Source organism: Anas platyrhynchos, chromosome 3, assembly GCF_047663525.1.
Source record: "Anas platyrhynchos isolate ZD024472 breed Pekin duck chromosome 3, IASCAAS_PekinDuck_T2T, whole genome shotgun sequence".
NCBI classification, from domain to species: domain Eukaryota; kingdom Metazoa; phylum Chordata; class Aves; order Anseriformes; family Anatidae; genus Anas; species Anas platyrhynchos.
Genome location: NC_092589.1, coordinates 78,915,075 through 78,937,869, shown reverse-complemented (window position 1 = coordinate 78,937,869; position 22,795 = coordinate 78,915,075). Strand labels below are relative to the sequence as shown.

Here is a 22,795-nt window from a genome sequence, read left to right as displayed (position 1 = left end):
ACCACTCCAGCTATTAGTCAATGGTAGGTCATCCTTACTGGTTGGTAATCATTGGTTTACTGTAATTGCCTTCTTCACTGTGCTGGTACTTTTTTTCCACATATATTTTAAGACAAAATGGTTGCACTTTAAGTAAAACAAAGAAACAAATGCTACATATTTTTAATGGAAAAAGACATCTTTAAAAAAATAAATTTTCATCCTGGTCCCCTCAAAGTCATTAATGGCTGTGATTCCTGTTCCTTCTGCATAATCTCGAGAATGATTGTCACCTCATAATATAGTAAGCATTTTATTAAACTGTTTGCATCTGGCCAGATATATAATTGAGATACGTCTAGTGTTTAGTATTTATCCTTAAGATTGTTCCTAAGGCAGCTCTCTGAATTTGGAATCAAAAAAAAATTAAAAAAAATTACTGTGTCTCATATATTTAAAGCACAACTTTAGGGTATGAGAAAAAATGCTAGAAAATGGGAAGAGGAACAAAGTTATCAATTTGATAATAGCAACACAAAATGTTTAATAATGTATCAGATAACATTTATCAAAAGGTTTATGTAGCTGCCTACATTCATAATGAGAAGCTGTGGAATAACAGCCATAGTCACAGGTTTATGATAAAGTATCTGAGGCTTCAGATGTTCAGTCCAACAAGCACTAATATCAGAAAGTGAATAAGTAGGTTTACTGAATAGTGATAAATGTAATTATGGTACTCTGACATATAAACTTGTTTCAGAGGCAAACTTGTTTCAATTAAGAAAAAAGGAATACTGCTAGATGAAATGAGATATTGGCACTGTCTGTTCATTACATAAAACAACAGACTGCAAATAAGTATATTAAAATTTAATGTGGAAATAATAGTTTTATATTCCTCTCTTTGGGCTGAATTCTTAGTTGCTGGGAATTTAGATATGGAATAATTCTGGGTGGGTAAGTAAGGGAGCAAGGCTTTGAGTTGACTTTTTCTTCCAACAGCCTTAATAGACCTTGTGGAAAAATGTTCCCAGTCATAACTCTCCATGACATCAGGGTTGTAGCCAGGTTATGTGACTACAACCAAGTGTTGTATACCTGGCAGATTTCAAGAAGTACAGAAAAGGTGTTAAAGATGTGTCTCACTTTTGAGAAGTCTGTATCAGGAAGGATTTTGGCTACTGTTGCAGGTATTTCTGACTGTGTTTTGCTTCAACCAGAGCTTGACACTTCAATTCTTCATGCATTTAGAACTTTTTGAAGAAATGATCCCTTCAAGATGACAACTCCTAAAAGGATAAAAGCTTAAGAAAATACATAACATACTGAAATATGCACACATATAGTACCTCATCTTGCTTAGTTCTCCATGAAATGTCAAAAGAACCTCCTACTGTGATATGTCTGTGAGCTCTGCAAGACTGATTAAATTTCTATATAGTATCAATCGTTGCATCCTGTGAACCATAAATTATAAATTTTCTGTTCTACTTTATCACTCCATAAAAAGGTTTAAAACTTTTATTTATTTATTTATTTATTTCCTAGCAAATACAAAGAACAAACTGTGACTCTCATTTTATTTGTGGCAATTTTATGCACATGCTCCATGTTATGGACATCAAAACTGAAACAGAGTGTAAATGGGGGGTATATTATTTACTTATGTGTGTGAAATAAATGGATTAAGAAAGCATTTGCTACAATAAAATAAATAATATTGGGATTTATTTCTCGGTTTTGTAATATCCCAAAGGAAGAAAACAGACTTAGATGTCCAAAGACTATCTTTGAGAGCAGAATAAAAAATATTCAGGCTGGGAGAGGACACAGTTTTCTCCCTTGCATTTTTAACTAGTGGAATGGCAAAATACAGTCAGAAGATTGGTGTTAGAGAAGTTTGTGCTTTGTGACAGAAACTAGTGTTAAAAGGGCTCGTGGTCATTTCTCACACCACTTCAGGGTGTGTGGTTTCTGTATAGAATCTCAACTTACACATTTAAATCATATTCAATGTTTTTGACCTTTTGGCACCACACACCAGGAGGCTAATGTGAGGAATCTGTTCTTTATGAGTTGCAGACTGTAGTTTAAGTCTACTGTTAGAGAATTTCAGGAATATGAATTTCAAACTAAGATGAACGTAATAAAAATTACTTTATTCTCATTCTCATCTCTGTTTCACACTCTATCACTCTCTCTCACAAGGTTTTGTACTGCTGCTCATCACCATTGCATCTGAGTGTCTTCCAAATAAAATAAATAACAGTAGCAAAGCCTCTAGTGAACATCATGGGGAACATCAACATTTTGAGGCAGGGCTTATAAACCTGTGTGCAATACTGTATGAATGTGATTAGATTGCTTCCAGACTGGAGCTGGCTTATATCCAGCTTCCTGAGAAAAATGTAGTTGAATCCATTCAGGCCTATATTTACAGTATGGACTTGCTTTAGACCTGTTGCTTCTTTCACAGCAGGAGTAGGGTTTGAGAAAGCTGAGGGAGGAAGATATGCTTGTGTGAAAACTCTTGATAGCTTGTGATAATTGTGCACAAATTTTTTATTCAAGTTGTGAGTCTCATGATTATGAATAAAACTGTGATTTGTTATGGAATTCTTTAATGTAAATAAGCATAATTTTAATAGCAACTTTTCTAAATGAAAAAGTAGAATTACTATTTTTCATATAAAACTATGTACTTCTGTTTTTCTTCTGTTTATTTTAATAGTTTCTTGTATCTTTAGTATTGTAGGTATCCTGAACAATATGCTGTTATAACAAGAGCAAACATAAGTTGATCCTAACAGAGTGGCTTTTGAAAATGCATATTTGAGAATGGATCATAAACAGAAGTCATTAGTAGAATTTTGTAAGATATAAAGAGTCTGAAGTAAAATTTATGAATAAATGTGGTAATTGCAAGAATTTTAAAAATGTAAGTGGTGAATATTGTAACAATGAAGTATAAAGTAAACAGTTCTAAAGATCTTAAAATCTGAATCACGTAAAACCAAGTGCTAGTAAATAAAAGTACCAAAAACACTTCCATGAATGGAAACATGCTTAGATCATATAAGAACACTGGTTCACAGAGTCCCCCTGGAGGCAGTTCTGAAGGGCAAAGGAGTCCAGGAAAGCTGGATGCTCTTCAAGAAAAATCCTTAAGGCACAGGCTGTCCCCACATGCCAAGAGATGAGCTGGCATGTAAGAATGCTGGCTTGGCAGACCAGAGAGCTGTGGCTAGAGTTCAGGAAGAAAAAGAAGGTTTATGACCTTTGGAAGAAGGAGGCAGGTCACTCAGGGGGACTACAAAGATATTGTGAGGCTGGTCAGGGACAAAATTAGAACGGCCAAATTGAGCTCAATTGGGCTATTGCTGTTAAAGACAATAAAAATGTTTTATAAATACATAAACGTGAAAAGGAGTACTAGGGAGAATCTCCATCCTTTATCGGATGTGGAGGAAAAGATAGTGACAAAAGATTTGGAACAGGCTGAGGTACTTAACGCCTTCTTTGCCTCAGTCTTTATTAGCCAGACCTGTTATTCTCTGGGTACTCAGCCCCCTGAGGTGGTAGACAGGGACAGGGAGCAGAATGAATAATCCACAAGAAAATGGTTAGAGACCTGCTACACCATGTAGATGTACACATGTCTAGGGGGCCAGATGGGATCCTCCTGAGGGTACTGAGGGAGCTGTTGGAAGTGCTCGCCAAGCCACTTTCCATTACAGCAGCCTTGGCTATCAGGGGAGGTCCCAGTCGAATGGCATCTAGCAAATGTGATGCCTGTCTACAAGAAAGGCCAGAAGGAAGATACGGGAAACTACAGGCCTGTCAGTCTGACCTCAGTGCTGGGGAAGCTCATGGAGCAGATCATCTTGAGTGCCATCATACAGCACTTACAGGTCAACCAGGTGATCAGTCCCAGTTAGCATGGGTTTATCAAATGCAGATCCTGCTTAATGAACCTGACTTCTACAACAAAGTGACACACTCAGTGGAAAAGCTGGGGATGTGGTCTACCTAGACTTCAATAAGGTTTTTGACACTGTTTCCTACAGCATTCTTCTGAAGAAGCTGGTTGCTCAAGGCTTGGACCAGTGTACTCTTTGTTGGGTTAAGAACTGTCTGGGTGGCCAGGCCCAAAGAGTTGTGGTGAATGGAATTAAATCCAGTTGGAGGTTGGTCAGCAGCAGTGTCCCACAGGACTCAGTACTGATGCTAGTTCTCTTCAATATCTTTATCAATGACCTGGACAAGGGGATTGAGTGCACCCTCAGTAAGTTTGCAGATGACAAAAAGTTGGGCAGGAGTGTTGATCTGCTTGAGGGTAGGAGAGCTCTGCAGAGGAATCTGGATAGGCTGGCCCGACAGCCTTCCAAAACCTATCCTTTTGATATCACAGTCTGCTGCTACATCTGATGAGGAGAATGTAAAAATAACTTTCAAATGTTTAATATTACTGTTATATTTTGAGGGTGTTTCATGTAGGCATTATTTAAAATCCTATTTTATTTTATTTTGTCTAGAAAATTTGAATGAAGTGATTTTAAAACTAAAAATGGACAGCAAAGGGGGGAGGGTGTATGTTCTTGGACCTCATTAACTGCTGGTGCTATTACTCAGATGAGGTGTGTTGATCTAGACCAACAGCTAAAAGAATGCAAAGACTGTAGAGTGATATCTTGGGCACTAGGCAGCTTATGACTCTGTGCTTGATTATGGAGGGGAGCAAGAAGGCTCTAGGCATCTAGGAAAGAGGAGATGGATTAATAACACTTTATTAGAGACTCCAGAATGTCAACCAAAAGGGAGAATAGTAATGATATATAGGTAAAATTACTAAAGCTTCCTTTAATATATTTTTTTTCCAAGTGGTAAGATCTTTTCTAGAAGCATAATGAATTGGTCTGAATTAAAAGCTTTATTTATTTTTTTAAAGTTAATTATTATTAACTATATAGAAGGATTCTATTTTAAAGGTTTCACATATGGTATTAAGTTTTAGGATTTGGAATAAACCAATTTCAATTAGTATATACTTCACAGAGTTGCATTCTTCCTTTTAAATCCATTGGTTTAGTTAAGTAATAAGATTTTTATTTTTATTTTATTTTTTACAATATTCCTTAAAAGAAACAACTTGTTCAAAACCTAGGTTCAATAGAAACCATTAAGGCAACAGAAAGTTTTAATTCCAGAACTTTAAAAACAGAAGTGAACTAAGAGGGAAGTAAAAGTCCCAGAGGCACAGAAAATGACTCAGAAATATGGAGTCCTCTAAGACAGTTTTATTTAAAGAAGACACAGAGAGAATCAATAAATGAAGATGCCAACCTATCTGAATCCTGTGAATGATTATCCCAGCAGAAAAATAGCTCTTCTCACCGCAGATGAAGACTCATAAGGAGCCATTAATACTTTGAGTCAAAAAAGATAGAAATGGGTGTGAAGGACATAGATTTTATTTAAAGAAAAGGCAGGGATTTTATTCTTGAAAATCTGGGAAATATCCAGTGCTCTGGATTGAGTAGATGAAAAATCATGGACTTGCCCAGGAAAGGGTCGGTACAGAAAGCAACCGTTAAAGCATTTCAGTTTTTGATTACCAATGTCTCTCACATATTCCTCCTTTTCAGGTAATGAACTACCTGCAGAGTCCTTTCACTGTGGCATCAGCTGGGATAAAAGTTTAACCAAGTAGATATTGGCCCAGTGGAAACAGGGTTTCAGTAACTCCTACATATTGCACATGCACCTAGACAGATGCCAAAGATTGTACTGGACTATTTACTGTACTAAGACTGTACTATTCAGACTTAATCACAAAGATGAAAATTTTGGATGTCTGCTTTTTTTTATTTTTTTTTTTATTTTTCTTTTTTTCTTACTCAAAGAACTTAAAATGTATCTTTAGTTTCTGCAATTCATGTTTCTTGGTGGCTCAACATAAGTCATCAAAGAAGAATGGAGACTTCATGCCAGACCCTTGATCTAAAGACCCTAAAAACAATTGAAATTTAAATTACAGGAATGAATAGAATTTAGAATGGCAAAAAAAAAAAAAAAAAAAAAAAAAAGGAAATAAAATGTTTTCTACCTTTCTAAAAGTTTTTGTAACAAAAATGTTTGTTGTGCCTATATAGAATAATTTAACAAAATTAAACTTTAGTGAAGCATCATTATTAATAAGTTGATAGCATTAATAATATGTTTTAAGAAACATTAATGCTAAGCTCATATTGTAGGGACATACATAAGAATTCATTTCTGTGAGAGCTTATTACATAAATAGGCAAGAGCAAAAGGAGTAGGGAAGGAAATAAATAAATGGAAATATCAAGTGACTTGCATGTTGGAATCAGTAAATTTGCCCAAGTCCCCTGAATCCCAGTCTGGATCTGTACCTGTTGAACCACTAGTAGATGACACTTGTGAAATAGGTCACAGAAGCATTCATACTAGGAGTGAGAAGTGATGATAGGTGAGGTAATTACAAGGTACAGCTATTTAAGTCAGTTATCTAACTACCTCTAATTATGCAGCAGCTCTATTGCTCTATGATGAGTAAGTTAATGTGAATACTTTTAGCTAGTCCTTGGGAGATGTTGCCTTGCAGAAATCAAGCTGCTGCTGACTCAAGGTTTCATGAAGACTGGTGAGATAAAAGGAGGTTGTGATTTTCTATAAACTTTTAAAAATCCTTCAATAAACTGCACCTTTTCTCAAATATTCTAGTTGGATTCTGATCGTACTTCACAAACCCTGACATTTGTGATTTGCTTTTACAGATAACATGGTCTGCACATAGATTAACTGTTCCCATAATTACGTGAGTGAAGATCACAAGCACAGCAAGAATTTCAGCTTTCCCATCTGTGGCTGAAATTCAGTTACTGGAAGTGTAACATAACAGTTCCTTGGAAAGCCAAACATTCACTCCCAACATCCCCCCACTTCTTCCTTCTTTACTCCAGTTTCATTGCAGAGCATGATGCTGGTGTGGGATATCCCTTTGGCCAGCCTGGGCCAGCTCTCCTGGCTATGTCCCCTCCCAGCTCCTAGTGTACCCTCGGCCTACTTGCTGGAAGGGCAGCACTAGAAGCAGGGAAGTTCTTAGTTTTATGTAAGTACTGCTCTGCAACAACTAACACACTGGTGTGTTATCACCACTATTTTCATCAAAAATCCAAAACACAGCATTGTGTGAGCTGCTGGGAAGAAAATCGACTCTGTCCCAGGCAAAACCATGATCAGCTCTATTTTTCATATGCTGCTTAAGATTTGGTTTTAGCTCTTTGTTATTTATGGAAGTCTATGACAACCAGGTTCATGTGAATGGTGGAAATAAATATTGTGCTTTTATCGTTTGTAAAGAATTTATCCTCTGTGAGTATCCAACCTTTTGTGTTAGATTTCTCTGAGCCAGCTGTTGAAGGAATCATAGAATCATAGAATGGCTTGGGTTGTAAGGGATCTTAAAGATCATCTAACTCCATCCTCCCTGTCGTAGACAGGGATGCCATCCACTAAATCAGGTTGGCCAAGGCCCCATCCAACCTGGCCTTGAACAGCTCCAGGGGCATCCACAGCTTCTCTGGGCAACCAGTGCCTCACCACCCTCTGAGTGAAGAGTTTCCTCCTAATGTCTCTCTCTAAATCTATCCTCTTTTAGTTTAAGACCATTCCCCCTTGTCCTATCATTAGCTACATGAGTAAAGAGTCCTTCTCCATCTTTTTTATAAGACATCTTTAAGTATTGAAAGGTTGCAATGAGGTCTCCCCAGGGCCTTCTCTTTTCCAGGCTGAACGTCCCCAGCTCTCTCAGCCTTTCTTTATAGGAGAGGTACTCCAGCCCTCCGATCATCTTTGTAGCCCTCCTCTGGACTCTCTGTAACAGGTCCACATCTTTCTTGTTCTGGGGGTCCCAAACCTGGAAACAGTACTCCAGTGGGGCCTCACAAGGTCAGAGTAGAGGGGGAGAATCACCTCCCTTGACCTGCTGACCACTCCTCTATTGCTGCAGCCAGTTGACCTTTCTGGGCTGCAAGTGTGTACTGCTGGCTCATGTTGAGCCTTTAATCCACCAAGGAAAGCTAGGAACATACTAGAAAAGTATTGGTAGTAGGAAATCTTTCAGTGTTGTTTCCTGTATCAATATATGTCTCCCCCATGTTCCTCTTCCCAGTCCCCCTTCTAGAAAAACAACATTAGTTGTTCTGGAAGATGCTGGTTTGACTCATTGTCTCTGATTTTGTAAGATCTCCTGATGTGGGTTTCAAGTGAATGCTGTCTCTTCCTATATGTCAGTATATCCTCAAGATAGCAAAAAAGAGACTGGAGTTTAGCTGAGCCTCAATAGTAGTTGGCTTTCTTGTTCTCTGTAGGTAACTCTAGAATGGAAAAAGCAGCCAGTCATGCATGCTGTAATTTACATCTGATTGATGAAGGGTTTAGATTCACAGGAAAAATTTGCACTGAAGCTCCTACAGGCCTGAAACGGAAACATTTTGCCACTGATACCCATCATCAATTTTTGTATTGATCAGTCTCATATCTTTTCACATGTCAAGTTCATTCTCAGAAATAACCCTTAAAGTCATACACACTAAGTTATGTTTGGTAGTTATTGTTTCTCCTGTTAAACAATCAAGTAAGAAAGCTAAGTTGTATCTGAAAACATTGTATTTCTAATAATTAGATAAATAAGCTTGATGGAAAAGAATACACCATACAGTATTTTCTGTGATTGCAAAGTCAATTAAATATTTGTTTTTAGAATAAACAAATATTTGAACATATTTATTAATTCACTAAAGTCTTCTGAAAAAACATAGACTTACAAAACCAAAAAAACACAATATCAAATAAAGCCTTTTGGGCATCTCACAGAAGAAGAAATTAATATTTATTAAAGAACTGAATTAGGCCAAAAAGGTATTACCAGTAAGTTCTTAAATGTGAGTACATACAAAATCAAATCATGTAAAAACTTACTATGTTGTAAAATATGTTACATAATTTTTATTACTATCATGTGAAACATATACTTTCTGTGATTAAAAAAAATAAATATCAGGTATGGTTTCAATAATGATTTATTTAGAACAGTCTCCAGGAAGCTTCTCAGCAGTGCAGGCAAAATGTATTTTTGTGGCATATGGCTGGGGTAGATCACTGAACTCTCCACTGGATTTTTCTGCACTCAAATTTCTGCATTCAAGCTTGAATATAAGAATCATAGATCATAGAATCATAGAATAATTTGGGTTGGGAGAGAGCTTAAACACTGTCTAGTTCCAACCCCCCCTACCATTGGCAGGGATGCCACCCACTAGACCAAGTTGCCAAGAGCCCCATCCAACCTGGTCTTAAACACCTTCAGAGATGGGTCATCCATTAGTTCTTTGGGCAGCCTGTCCCAAGACAGTCCCCTGAGGGACACAACTCATTTCCAGCCTCCACCTGGCCATAGATCTGTTGAACATAACTCTCTGGCTGCAGCCATCCAGCCAATTCCTTATCTACCAAATAGTCCACCTTTCGAATCCATCTCTCTCCAATTTTGTGATCAGGATATCATGTGAGACTGTGTCAGCCTTACAGAATTCCAAGTAGATGACATTGACCAGTCTTCCCTTGTCAACTGCTGCAGTCAGTCCATAATAGAAGGCTGCCAGATTGGTCAGGCATGAATGGCCCTTGATGAAGCCATGCCAGCTGTCTTGGATCATCTCCTTGTCTTGCATGTGCCTTAACACTGCTTCCAGGAGGATCCGTTCTATGATCTTTCCAGGCACAGGGGTGAGGCTCACCTATCTGTAGTTTCCCAGGTCTTCTCTTCTACCCTTTTAAAAAATCAGAGTGACACTTCTCCTTTTTCCAGCCACCAAGGACTTTGTCTGATTGCTGTGACTTTTGAAATATGAGGGAGAGTGGCTTGGGAGCTATGTCAGCCAGTTCCCTCAGGACCTTGGGATGCATGTCATCGGGCCCCATAGATTTGTACTTGTTCAGTTTCATCAGGTGGTCTCAGACCTGCTCTTCACTTACAGTGGGAGGGACTTTGCTCCCCCATCTCCTGCCTAGATGTTCACGGACTTGAGAGACATGGGAAGTCTGACTGGCAGTGAAAATTGAGGCAAAGAATTTGTTGAGTACTTCAGCCTTCTCCATGTCTGCTGTTAACAGTTCTCCATTCTCATTTATCAAGGGGGCACATTCTCCTAGGCCTTTCTGTTCTGAGCAATGTACTTATATAATCCCTTCTTGTTATTCCTTCCATCCTTTGCCAAGCTTGGTTCCATCTGTGACTTAGCTTTCCTGATCCCATCCCTGCACATCCAGACAGCATCCCTGTACTCCTCCCAGGCCACATATCCCTGCTTCCACTGCCTGTGCACTTCCTTCTTACACCTCAGTTTGACCAGCTGGTACTTGCTCAGCTATGTTACTTTCCTGCCTTCCCTGCTTGATTTCTTATACATGGGGATGTAGAGATTTTGTGCTCTAAGAATTTTGTGCTCTAAGAAAAGTGTCCTAAAAGAGTTGCCAGTTCTGATCAGTACCTCTCTTCCTAAGGACAGTTTCCCAAGCGATCTTTACCACTAGGTCTTTACAAAGCTGGAAGTTCACTCTTCTAAAGCTTGAGGTCCTGACTTTGCTCTTTGCCAGGCCCGTATCCCTTGAGATCATGAACTCAGCCAGGGTGTGGTCACTGCAGCCCAGACTGCCTCCAGTCATAACCTCTTTAAAAAGTTCATTTGCACTGGTGACCACCAGTAACACTTCTCTGGTTGGTTTGTCTAATACCTGGAGCAGGAATTTATCCTCCATGCACTTCAGGAGTCTCCTGGATTGCTTACAGCCTCCTGTGTAGCTTTTCCAGGAGACATTCAAGTGGTTGAAATCCCCTGTCAGGATAAGATCCAGTGAGTGCAATGTTTCTTGTAGCTGAAGCAAGGAGACCTCATCCACAGGCTCCCCTTGATCAGGCAGCCCATAGTAGACCCCAGCCACAAGGTGTCCATTATCAGTCCAGTCCCTAATTTTTACCCACAAGCTCTCATCCTGATTTCCAAAAAAAATTCTCTTAAAAGAAAAAAAAAAAATCCACACAATTGTTTTTCTTTCTTGTCTAGAGGAAGATTTGCCCCAGGAACCCTTGCAAATACCACTAGGCAGGTTTTGTTCTGACATAGCATGTGTCACACAAGCTACACATCTAGAAGCTTCTTGAAATTAAACATTTGAGAATAGTGGAGTTTTGCTTTCTGAACCTCATTATTTTTGAAGTATCAGGACATAGTGAGGGGAAAATTACTATGAAATGTAAGAATAATCAGATAGTATTGTTTGCAAAGGCATACAATATATTTTTCATTTCAATGTGTCTTCAAAGTGAAACACCAGAAAATTATAATTCCTTATATATATTTCCAGAATAGCTAAAGAGGTAAATATATAAATTTGCCATAAAACTTACTAATGGACATTTGTTTACATATTTTTATCTCAATTATCTATGCCCATAGGACCCATTCAATCAATTTTTCACTAAGTAGTTTTCAAAATATAATTACTCTTATGGGTAGGTCTATGAACAGCAGTGTCATTTACACTATAGTTCACTAATTGCACTTCTAAGCCATTATAATGAATTATACTTGTACATTCTTCAAGAAGATCAGTTAATGCTAATCACTTCTATCGCATATATCACTTAGAAGACATCCATCTATAACGGCCTTTTCATTTACAGCTTCATTCCATTTTAATTTTTCTTGCATTGTAAGATATGGCCATAAATGTATAGCATGTGCTCACATAACCAGTTAGCCTTGTAAACTTAGTAATAAAAGTCAACTTTTAAAATTTAGAAGATACATTTTTCTATTTTTGAATAAATCTAAGATGGAAATTTTTGGGTTTGCGATTATTAGATGTACACTTCTGAAACAACTGTACAGGAATTACTGTTTACAATTATAACAGAAATATATTCTTTTAATATGAATCTGTATACATTTGTAATTGACCCAGATCCTTCTCTAGCCCTGACTTTTGTGCCTTAAAAAGAGAAAGAGGGGTACGTCCTGCAAAGTAAAGAACCAAGTTCTTTTGTTCAACTAACCTATGGACAGAATGCCTAGATGCAGACAATAAAAAAGATTCCTTCGCAGGATGAGAGCTGTTGAAATAATGATCTTATACTTGCATGAAATCCTTCTGACTAGTTTGACAAGGAAAGTGTAATTTCTTAAGATGTGGGAAACTTTGCTGGGGGTTTAGGTACGAGAAGCCCTGTTGTCCCAAGTGTGAAAAAAGAGTTGTCACCTCTTCTCTCCTTGTTATCATCAGAGGATATTAAGATAATGTTTCATGAGTAGCTTACTGGAATTTCTAAGAAGTTGCGGTAACATATGTAGCAAGAATCTGAAAATAAATGAGACATGCATGAAAAATGTATTGATGTATGCATGCTACATCTAGTATAAATAATAAGCACTAACTGATATCATCAGCGTAGATGTTATAGTTGGAATCCTCATAAAATTTCTATGATACCTCAGCTACTCTCGTCTTTACTAACATTTGAATGTTTATAGGGGATAATAGTGAATGAAAATATTTATGTATATCAGAAATACAAAACAAGTAGTTTTTTTTTGTTGTTAGATTATCAAGCTGAAGGAAAACATAAAATATACAATCAGTTTTTCAACTCCAAAGTTGCAGCTCACTGTAAAATAAATGTTAATGATTAAAAAAATGGTCCTTGGTTTAAAAATATACTTTGAAAGAATGCGAGATGTTCTATGTGGAAAAAATAAATATATAAGAAAACAAAAACACGAAGGAGATTTATAGTGTCTGAGTATATAACTTCCTTGAGAGGAATCACAGACAGCAGCAGCTGAACCAGCTTACTTTACAGATGGAGAGAAAAGGGACAATAGTGCTTTTTTTTCTTTGGGGGTGAAGGTGGTGTGCACTTAATGCCTCTAGTGGGACGTTCATCTTTCTGGCTCACTCCTACATTCTCTCCAGGTCTGTGGAGGAGTAATAATTGGTAGGAAAGTCAGATGGCTGGTGAAATTCCTAGCCATAAATAGAAGATAAGAGGAATAATGAAAAAATAGTTTTCATTTTTTAAAAAAAAAGGCAGAAGAAGCTATGTGAACTGATACTGGAGATGTCCTCCACTGGAGGACACCTAGGAGATGAGGTAAAGAAGCTGTACAGAAGACACTTTTTAGCAAATTTGGTTGAGAGGTACTGCAAGTTCCACTAAAACTAGGAGGTATAAATTTCATGTAGCTGGAGTCTTCTTGTCAAAAAGAATGAGCTGCCCTGGAAAAACACCCAAAGAAGATCTTTTCCATGAACTATCTTACAGCAGCCAAAGTATGAAATGTGAATATTAGATTGTAAATCAATTTTATGGGAGCAAGGAAAAATCCACCATTATTCTTGATGTCAGGAGAAATCTGTATAACATCAAATTCTTAGAATTTATACTAACATCTTGTCCTTGTGGACCTCATATATATATATATTTAATTAATTATGAGATATAAAGATTTTTTTCAATGTTACCATCTTGGAACAATTATTCTGATAAAAACATCAAAGCTGAATCATTCTACTGGGTATTGTAGTTTTTCTATATATCTTTTTTTTTTTTTTTTTTCTTTTTGGCTAAATGTTTTCTCTCTGGTGATTTTAAGCTGTATGGAATTGCATTCGTCTGGGACAAATGGAAAAACATTTAGTCACATATATACTGCCTTTCCCTTAGTTTCTCTACCCCAGAGTCTGTGGTCACCAAATATGGGTATTATCAAGACAGGCAGGGTATGGATGTGGAACCTGGCTGGGGTGCTCTGGCATTTGCACCTCTGACTCTGCATCTATGAGTGCAAAGCAACACAAAGCCTAAACTGAGGACAGGTCAGTGACTATGTTGCTGAAAGTAAGGGTTAGGTGAATGGAGATTAAGGAGTGCTTCAGATATACATGTATTTATATTGAAATGTCCATAGAATCAGGTATTTCTTTTTCTGCTCTGAAATCCTGAACTATTTGGCACAGATCCACAACTGCAAAAGGTCTACTCCTATGCCCATTCTTTATTGTTTTCTGTTATCCACTCATACTCTCTATCTAGTCTCTGAAGGATCTACTGCCAGAGTACCTGTAAGCTCACAGTCTGGCATGCGTGATAATAGTTCAGCTATTCTGGATAGACCTCAGGCTATACTTAAAGGTTCGCTGTGTGAAGGCAGGCAATTTTATTCTGAATAGCAACCCTGAAAACAGCCCTACCAGACAGTTATAGTCATTAAACCAAAGTTGCAGTACTGGAACTCTGTTTTTATTTTCTCTGTAGTTTATAGGTCTAGTTAGCATGGAATCATCTTAAGAATAGTTGAAATTGGTCATATAAAAGCACACCTAGACTAGCGTGTTCTTTGTAACACTGATAGGTAGTGGATGCTTAAGAGACACAACATGAACGTTCAAGATTGCTTTAATGCTGTATTTCCAGCAAACAGTGCTTTATGGGTTGCATGAATGAGAGGTTGCAGTTGGACTGCTGTGTTTAATAACTGCCAATATACCTATGCTCCATCAACTGATATAGTCCTTTGTGGAAACCACTTACACTTTTGGCCTCTAGAAATTCAGAAAAGAAAACTGCAGCTCCACAGCGTAGTTACACAGTGTAGAAAGCAGTACTTTAAAAAATAAAAATAAAAATAAGCCCCCAAACAACAACAAAAACACAGAAAAGACCCCCCCCTACAGTTTGATGATGTCACCAAGTGTTTTTAGTTTTAGTTTTGTGAGAATTAATAAATTATTCCAACCTCCTTTTTCTCCCTCATTTTATGACTTTGTATTTCTATTATATTGCCATGCAATATAATATGCAATCTATGTTGGGTCCTAGTTTGCTAATTTTTTGTCATTTAAAAGCAGTGCCATTCCTTTGAATGTTCTTCTTATCTTTTTATACTTTTCTATTGCTATTCTGTTATTTATGTATTTATTTTTTTTAAAGAAGCAAATCTGGGATTTGGGATTTTTTTTTTTTTTTTTACTGTAAATTCCTGCTTTTAATTTTTCTACTTTCTTCATGACCACTGCTATCAGCTATCAGTTAATGGAATTGAACTGCCTAACTAGCTTGGTGGATGAAGCATGAGCAATTGATGTCTATCTTTTGTAAGGCTTTTGATGCTGTCTCCTCAGAGACAAACTGACAAAGTACAAGTTAGATAAGTGCACAGTAAGGCAGGTTAAAAACTGGCTGGACTACCAGGCCCAGAGAGTTATGATCTGTGGCACAAAGTCCAGCTGGAGACAAGTCACTTGTGGCAATGTTCATCAAGGTTTGATAGTGGAACCAACACTGTTGAAAACCTTCATAAATGAGCCAGGTGGTGAGACAGAGTGTACCCTCAGCAAGTGTGATTCTGTACGGACAGAATAATGAATATATAACAGAATAAGAATATATAAGAATATAATAAATAATACGGACTGACAGGACAAGTTGAATATGAGTCAGCGTGATAACTTTGAAATAATGAAGGTCAACCATATAGTAAAAAGGTGGAAGAAAGTATTTATTTATTTATTTATTTATTTATTTATTTATTTTATGTTCAGGACTTCTGGCGCAGCACCTAGAGTATTATGTCCAACTTTACACTCTGTTATGGGACTCACGATATAGAAGAGCATCTGTGAAAAGTGAGTTTATTTGGCCTCAAGGAAAGTAGGATCAGGTAGGACCTTACAGATAACTTGAACAGTGGGACATTACATGGTAGGCAAAGGCAGACTCTCAGAGGTACACAATGAAAACATCAGAAGCAGTGAGCTGCGAAAATGGAAATTACAATTAAACTGTGAAAAGTTTTTGTTTATTTGTTTTTATTTAAACTGTCAAGACTGATCAAACACTGGAACAGATTGCAAAGGGGAAATTTTGGAATTTCATCTTCAAATACATCAATAGCAAAAGGAAGACTAGGGAAAATATGGGCCTGATGCTGAATGGGATTGATGCCCTGGTGACAAAGGGTACAGAGAAAGCAGAGTTACTGACTGCCTTTTTTGCTTCTGTCTTTACTGCTAAGGCCATCCCTTAGGAAGCCCAGATGCTGGAGACAAGACAGAAAGTCTGAAGAAAGGCAGATTTTCACTTGGTTGAGGAGTCTCTAAGCATGTGGCAGAAATGAAGTTGATCAGTAGTCAGCATGGGTTCACCAAGGGGAAATTATGCTTAACCAATCTGATAGCCTCCTGTGGTGGAATGACTGTCTGGGTAGATGAGGAGGAGCAGTGGATGTTGTCTTTGACTTTAGCAAGGCTTTTGACACTGTCTCCCATAGCATCCTCATAGGTAAGCTCAGGAGGTGTGGATTAGTGAGGTGGACTAAGACCTGGCTGGATGGCACAGTTCAGAGGGCTGTGCTCAGTGGTGTAGTCTAGTTGGAGGCCTGTAGCTAGCGGTGTCCTCCTGGGGTCTCTACTGGGTCCAGTCCTGTCCAACCTCATAATCAGTGACCTGGCAAAGGGGATGTTTGCTGATGTCACAGAACTGTGAGGAGCGCCTGATACCTCAGCGGTCTGTGCTGCCATTCAGAGGGACCTGGACACTTGAGAGGAGTCTCATGAAGATCAACAAAGGCAAGTGCAGGGTCCTGCACCTCGACAGGAATAACCCCAAGCACCAGTACAGGCTGGGGTCTGACCTGCTGGAGAGCAGCTCTGCAGAGAGCTGGGAATCGTGGTGGAGAGCAGGCTGACCACAAGTCAGCAACGTGGCCTTGTGGCCAAGAAGGCCAATGGTATCCCGAGTCGCATTCGTAAGAGTGTTTCTGGCAGGTCAACAGGAAGAGGATCCTCCCCCTCTGCTCAGCCCTGGTGAGGCCACACCTGGAGTATTGTGTCCAGTTCTGGACTCACCAGTGCAAGAGGGACGTGGAGCTACTGGAGCGAGTCCAGAGGAGGGCTATAAAGATGACTAGGGGATTGAAGCATCTCTGATATGAGGAAAGGCTGCGAGACCTGGGCTAGTTTAGCCTGGAGAGGAGAAGACTGAGTGGGTATCATATCAAAGTATGTAAAGATCAAGAGGATATCAAGAGGAAGGGGTCAGACTCTTTTCAGTGGTGCTCAGTGACAGGATAGGAGGCAGTGGGTACAAACTCAAACACAGGATGTTTCATCTGAATATGAGGAGACACTTCTTTACTGTGGGCATGACAGAGCACTGGAACAGGTTGCCTAGAGAGGCAGTGGAGTCTCCTTCTCTGGAGATATTCAGGACCAACCTGGATGCCATCCTGTACAACATGGCCTAGGTGACCCTGCCTCAGCAGTGGGTTGGACTAGATGATCTCCAGAGGTCCCTTCCAACCTCAACCACTCTGTGACTAACTGTCATCCTTGGAGATACTAAAAATTCAGCTGTGACAAACTTGATCTGACTTCAAAATGGTATTGCTGTAAGTAGGAACAGATGATCTTCCAATCTGAATTGTGAATCTGTGCTTTTTCTGTAGCTATTTGTAGTCAGCAGAAGATTTGGTATGTGAAATAATGTTGAGTCATTCCATTGTTTTTTTACCTCAATATTTGCCCCATGTTTAAGATTAGGTTTAATTTAAGATTAGATGTCCTCTATTCATTTTGAATATTGTTTGCTGACTTTAAATAAATAATTCATTCGTAAAATTGTCTTCTATTTTATCCCCCACTTTTTGCTGTTTGTTTTTTTTAAATCCTTTGGTGATGATAATATATCCAGGAGATCACCTGAATCATATGTCTCAAGGACCTCTAATAGATTTGTGAAGCATTGATTCTCTTTACAAAAGCTCTGCTTTCTGGTGTTTCATGTGTTTACTAACATATTCATCATTTTAATTTCTCCCAGTTTGTATGAAAAAGAAGCCAGACTTTCTAGTCTTTAGTTCTCAGATCACCTCTAGAGACATTTTAATGAATTGCTATTATATATGCCATCTTCCCTTTCTTTGTACCAAAGCAGATTTAAATGGTCATTTACATTCCACAGTTAATAGACCAGCAATTTTATGTGTGAGCTCTTTTAAAACTATAGGTTGTTACTTCAGACTCATGGTAATTCATTGCTATCCAACTGATCAATTTGTTCAAAACACCTCTTATGTTACTTCAATTTGAGATAATTTTTTAGACTTCCCCAGCAAAGAATGACAAATCTTGTGTTTGCTTCTACTGTGAGCATGGGGTGTTGGATTCATGGGGTGGATGTTGATCCCGCTGAAGTCGATCTGAGTTTTAATTTTAGGAATGCAGCATTCAGCCTTGGTATATATCTGTTGATAAATACTGTGTGCTTTGAATGCTTGATTGTTTGCATTCAAGCTAGTTATATCTGAGTAACAGTACAACAAGATTGAAAGTAAATCATATTAAGTTCCAAATATATTGTTCCAGATGTGTGAGTAAAAGCTGATAACTATAAAAATACTGTTAGGTATTAAAATGCTGGATTTTGTGAGAGTGTGGAAAGTGAAAGTTATGTTAGTAACCACTCAGGACTGGGATATTTTGCATATATTCCATTCTTTAAGACCACTTAAAGAGTTAAAAAACAAAGCCAGGACATTTAGTGACTGAAGTGTATATATATGTATATACATGTACGTAAAGAAAGAATAATATAAGCAGAATCTAAATTAAGCCTAAATTTTGCATTGAGCCCTTTCTGGAGTTATTATCAAATAGTAAGCTGTGTAATATACAGAAACAAGTTGATAATGTACCAGCAAATAGCCTACAAAATAAAATGAGTATTACAGGTTGTACTTGAAAATAGAAAACAGGTTTTTTTAAAGTAATATTTGACACTGAGTATTTGTAAGACCATGTAAAATAAGAGATTAACCAAAAAGAGGAATTCTAGTAGATCAGTTTATTATAAAAGACAAAGGAAAGGGGTTGTTTGGAAATGAGCAAGAAACATTCGTATGTGCAAGAATCATACTGCAAGCAAAGGAAGCAACGGATTCAGACCTGTATAATCTGTACATCAGTCAGCATGGAGGCTAGTACAGAAATATAAGAGCATTGATTTGAAACATCTAGGAGAAATACGAGGGTTTGTATGTGGTTTCATCTTGTCTTTCTCAATCCAGTACTTTACCATCTCCTTCCCAAACTGCATACCATTAGCACTTCTGTATTCTAATCTCTCCCTTGCTGCTTAAAATTATCACTCCTTTATTTCAAATATGGCTTCTTATCCTCTGCTCCACTAATTGGCTTTATTACCCTCGACCCCTTCTTGCCTCCACTGCATGCAGCTTGACATTTTTTCATCAACTAATCCCCACTTTTCACACTCTCTCTCCCCCCCCCTCCCCCTCCCGCATTTGCTTCACTTTCCTCTTCTGGTGTATTCAGAGCTGCAGAGAGCTTTTCAGCAGATATTCAAACCCCTGGAGAAATTCAAAGAGATCGAAACACAGCACAAGAGCTAGGGGTGTTTTCTTCTGGGCTGCCAAAAGCATAAGGTAACATTCAGAATGAGGTCACTGTACCGTGATCTCATTTTGAATCGGATTTGCTGATGGGGCATAGGAAGCCTGGTAGGGAGAGCATATTGTTTTGCTAGTTAGTATTACATCAACAGACTGTGAAAATACATAGGCATTTACTTTCACTTCCTAATTTATAAATTTGTGTGGCAAGAATTTAAAAATTATGAGGTGATAATACAACTTAAACTAGGCATGGAGTGGATGTGCAACAGCCAAGTGTAGCAGGTACATACAGAGTTGCCTGAACAAAATGAAACATTTGAGAGCATTATTTTACAGGATAATTGTGGATGCCTGCAAAGAATACAAATGATTTTGGTGCTATGGAAAACAAAGTAGAATTGGCAAGAGTGGGCATGGCATGAGTGGGTACTTCAGACACGTCCCTTTGTAAGGTGCTGCCAATAGGCTGTTTAGGAAGAATGCAGCAGACTAGTATTCTAGTATTCGCTCTGATTATTTTTTTTGCTACCTGTTACCAAATCAGTATATATTCATTCCTATGAAAAAGACATTTTATGCCCTGAAATGCCTGCACAATATCAAAAATAAAATATAATAATAAAATTAAAAAGAAAAAAAAAAGGGGGGGGGGGGGAAGATACACCGGAAGGCCATACCTAGTATCAATTAAAACTATTCTCTTTGAAAATGACACCACTGGTGTCTCACCATTGGTAGTATTTTGAGATAAGGAAACTGGCAGGACTTTGCCGTGATTTGAATAAGTTAAATAGCTGGTGCATTAACATTGAAACTGGTACAAAAACATGAGGCAGACCAGGAAATAAAACATATGTAGGAGCAACAGAGGAAATAGTGGGGTGTGATGAACTTCACTGGTGAACTGACTAACTAGTGAGTGGGAAGAATTACAAGTCAGAGAGAGAGAAATAAACCTGACTGTCAGGAGAGACAACACTCTGCGGAGCTCTGGAGAAAGAGCAATATTTGCAATGTACCTTTCAGATTGGCTGAGTGATCCTCAGCTTCAGTGTGTGCAGAACTAAACCCTGACAGAGGCAAGGGACTTGACAATAAGAATATTTGCTCTTGTGATTAAATATTATCATCGTAAACACAGAGGAAGCAGCAGAGTTAAGGTTAACTTTGTGGATTTTTTTTTTTGCAAAACCATTTTTGCAAATCTTGTGACATTATTTTTGGAATAAATAATCTCTGTTGACTGGTGGGTTGTATGCCCACCAAATGTTGGAATGTGTCTGTCGGCAACTCAATTTAAACAGCTAATCATTAATTTTTATTTTTATTTTATTACATTAGGAGGGTTTATTATATATGCGTTATAAACTGTCTTTCTGTGTCATACATTAGCTTTCAGCCTTAAAAAAGATAGCTCGTGAAAATTTTTGTTTGTGAATAAGAGCTAGTACTGTTGCTGTAAAAAAAAAAAAACTACTCAGTATAGCAATGCAGGCTGCAAAAAAAAAAAAAAAAAAAAAAGAAGTCCAACAAAAATACTTTCTGCCTGAAATCAATAATAAAATAAGTTCATTTCATACAAACACGCATCTAAAGCTTTCATGACAGTCTAAAAAATGTAAAAATGCCTGCAGAGGATATGAGTTTATTGAATTTTCTTACTTTTCTGTTTCATAGACTCCATCCTAACCAGATGGTATAATCTGATTGTATCAACCTAGAAGTATATAGGATTTTATTTTAATGTTAAAAAGGTCAGTAGCTTTGGAACTTAAATTCTTTCTGTCTTCTATACTGCACTAGAATCTCAACAGTGAAGTATTACCAGATAACTTTAATAAAAAGAAGCTGAATTTTATAAACTAAAATTTACTTATTCATTTCCTATATATACAGTTAAATTCTTTAGATGAATGCTACGTAAGTATATGGCAAAGCAATATATACTTTATTGAATAATGAGTGAAATTTATATTAATATAGTTGATATAGCCATAAGATTTCTTTCAGAGTATTTTTGCTGTATAACTGTTATTGAATATTACATCTTTTTATCACTTCAGATGCTATTCGAACATTTTAGTGCTTTAATCTAGCACTGGAAATATTTTGCTCTTCCCAAAGATATGTTCTGTTATCTTCTCCATTGAACCATTTTTGGTATGGGATTTGAGTTAGATCTTAAAATTTGGTGACAGGTGTACCATTTGCTGAGCTTTGCAGGGTCTTCAGGTGGTCTGCAGTTTAGATTCCTTCTGAAAGATTTTTTTAGACTTCTATGATCCTTCTTGAAGTCTGGATCACATTAAACATAAAGGCTTAGGCATTTTCAGCACCATGGAAGAAGTTTGCAATCATTTTCTATAATACAAACGGGCTTATTTAGCACTCCTGTTATGGAAAAGACTCTACAATAATAATGCTACTATTATAATACCATTTCTGTAATAATAGCACTTCTGTTATAAAACACCATTATTATAGAAATGCTATTATAAGACAAGCTCTGTTATTTAGAATTGCTTCTGCAATAAAAGTACTAAAAAAGTCTGCTTGTATTACAGAAAATTATTGCAAATTTTTCTTGCCTGGCAGTGAAATTTTTCATTCTGAATCTTGTCTGTCGCTGCTGGAAAGTCATTCTCATATGTACTCTGAAGCCTATGTGAGTTACTCAATATTGTGTATTTAAAATAGGGAATTACTGAAAAGGCAAATGGAAAAAAGACCAATCTTCATTTATCCGATTTCCCATGTTCCTAATTTGTCATTCACTTTTTGTCATAGACCATAGCTCTTATTTAGAAAGTGTATGCAGGCCTGTAGTGCACTTCTTACTATTGTGTGTAAGGTAGGGGAGGGGGAAAAAATTAAAAGACACTGAGAAAGGAAACAAACCTTCCCCTCCTCCACTCCCCCCCCCCCCCCCCCGTTTTTTTTTTTTTTCCATCCTGTTCATTTCTCTAAGTTCGAGTACAGTTCACAAGAAAATGCTTCCAGTGCCTCCATTTGACTTTGTATTCTATTCTAATGCTCATAACATTCGATAAGAATGCAATTCAGTCCACTGAGAAAAACCTCGATTAAACCCTTTGAACCACTTAAGCTATTAGGTTCAGATCTTCTTAATCAGTACTCAACCCAAGTACCAGCCTGCTCTGATTATCACCCACTGCTAGTTCATAGCTCCAAGTCTACCCTCCAGAGCCATAATGAGTAGCTGTCTTTTGGGAGAAGACAGAACCATGCAAACGTAA

At 37.6% G+C, this 22,795-nt stretch overlaps 1 long non-coding RNA gene across 3 annotated transcripts in view; it reads left to right on the top strand.

Moving 5' to 3' along the window:
- The window catches only part of LOC119716647 (uncharacterized), a 155,549-nt gene that overhangs the window by 89,136 nt on the left and 43,618 nt on the right, over nt 1-22,795 (top strand). The window contains exon 1 of one of the 3 annotated variants that reach the window (XR_011807872.1): nt 16,599-16,692. The exons of the other annotated variants lie outside the window; for them this stretch is intronic. This is a non-coding gene — a long non-coding RNA (uncharacterized lncRNA). Of the gene's footprint in view, nt 1-16,598; nt 16,693-22,795 lie in introns of those variants that run through there. 3 annotated transcript variants of the gene reach the window in all.